General features: G+C 35.6%; 1 long non-coding RNA gene across 1 annotated transcript; it reads right to left on the reverse strand.

The window, feature by feature from the left end:
- Nucleotides 1-348: 348 nt before the first annotated feature.
- LOC112780019 (uncharacterized) lies at nucleotides 349-2031 on the reverse strand. The gene is made up of 3 exons (XR_003816066.2): nucleotides 1714-2031; nucleotides 1529-1633; nucleotides 349-780 (listed from the first exon to the last, which is right to left on the reverse strand). It is a non-coding gene; the product is annotated as an uncharacterized lncRNA (long non-coding RNA).

The raw sequence follows: 2031 nt of genomic DNA on the forward strand, positions 1-2031 counted from the left end.
CCTATGCAACATTGTATATCAGAGAGTAAAATTACAGTGAATACCGCTTGAATGAACAGAGATTACCCAAAGAAAACAAGTTGTCGATTAACAAGAGTAATTGGAATTAATAAGATACATTCAATACTCAGCAATATATTCCAAATTTCCAATGTTACTTTTCCCCAAAAGTTGACTACAATTAAATCCCAGCGTAACCAACCACAGTAACACAACCATCCAGGTTTCTGCACTCAATAAAAGTAAGACAACTTTATTTGTATATCTGACATGTAAAACTGTCCCATGGTTGCCAACCATCCAGGTTTCTGCACTCAATAAAAGTAAGACAACTTTATTTGTATATCTGACATGTAAAACTGTCCCATGGTTGCCACTTACCCAGCTTGAGTGAAAGTGGAGATTCAGCATTTGAACTCACATAACTTGCCATATTAACAGTGACCTCTCCAAGGATACTAGACCTTGATGGTCCCTGTTAAGCCACATCATAATTCAAACAAACTTCTAACTGATAAAGAAACATCTTAACTACAAAGTAGAGTATACACAATAGGAAAAGCAAACAGCAATAGTATCAGCACCATGGCAACAATAAGCTTGAGGAGACATTCATCAATCTCCTTGGAAGAATTATCTCCTGGAAACAATACAAATTCTGAAAAAGAATCTGACCACTGACAACTCCCATATTGCACCAGCACCTTGCTTGACTTTGCAATAGCTTTACCACTTTCTACCGAAACAACAGAAACAAAGAGCTTCCCATCCCTTGGGTACCTACAAACAAGAGAATCAGCATTTGTTATTATTAACAGAACCATCTATTTCCTTTATTTCCCCGCACACTGAATTACGATTTAAAACAATTCTAAAATCAACATACAACTTTTTTAGCAGCAAAATTTGGATATAAAGAGTATAATTTTGGTGATTTAAACATTTCCCCCTTGATTACAACTACTTTAGAAGTTAAAGATAAGTCATCTTTGCTTACTTTTAACATGTCACTGTAGTCATTCAATATTATGATTTGTCCCACTGCTTAGTATTATTTTATTAATAATGTGAACAAAAATATGTATGAACACTTGTTATTCATATCAAACCAACAACCCGATCCGCTACTTGCATTTGATAAAACATTCAAGTCTCAAGGATTCTATATTATAGCTCAACAGAACAACTTCACTTTAGTTCACCTTAATTAATTATCATCCATTTCCAAAATACTAAACTTCTTCACATAATAAATTTCATCATCTTTGATAAAATTCAACAAATAAAGCACTAGTTTTCGCTGTTTCTAAATTACAATAGTAGGATCTAAGATTCTGAGGCTTGCATTGCAAATTGCGCACCAAACGCATAATCAGTTCATCACCGCGGATCAACAATTGCGAACATACGAAGCGTATTAAGCTAACGTGAAAAAAAAAAAACAGAACTCTACTTCACACACTATTGCATTAGCATTTATAAACGTAAATGGAAGAATAAGGGAAAAATAAAAATTAAATTAAATTACCTGAAGAGCCTTAAAATGAGAGAATCAGAACTCAAATCTTGTATCAGCTGCAGATTTCGAATAAGCCTTGTTCTTACTCAACCGAAACATCCTCTCGTCTCTCTTCTGAATCACACTCGCGTTCATAATCGGTAACTGGTAAGGTTTCATGTGATTAATCGTAATGAATGGAATACAATACTTACCATTCCACGTTTCTTGGTGACTGCTTGTGCTTCGGTTCAAGGGTGTCGGAAGAGTACCCGTATGGATTGTGCGTTACAGCCACACCAGGATTCACCTGTGTTGATTTGCTTGAAATATGTCTATGTATGTTCCTATGGCTCCAGAGTAACATCTTCCACCAGAGTCTCTTACTTCCAGAAGGAAGAACTTGGCTTGAGGAATGCCTTCTCAACATAACTCTATTAGCACTGCAATGAGTCATCACAGACCTGGGCCTTTCAAGATTAGTAGCCACTTTACCTGCTGTAAGTTAAGTTCCTGAAAATTCTCGAAAGATT

The sequence above is a fragment of the Arachis hypogaea genome, chromosome 19 (assembly GCF_003086295.3).
Source record: "Arachis hypogaea cultivar Tifrunner chromosome 19, arahy.Tifrunner.gnm2.J5K5, whole genome shotgun sequence".
NCBI classification, from domain to species: Eukaryota; Viridiplantae; Streptophyta; class Magnoliopsida; order Fabales; family Fabaceae; genus Arachis; species Arachis hypogaea.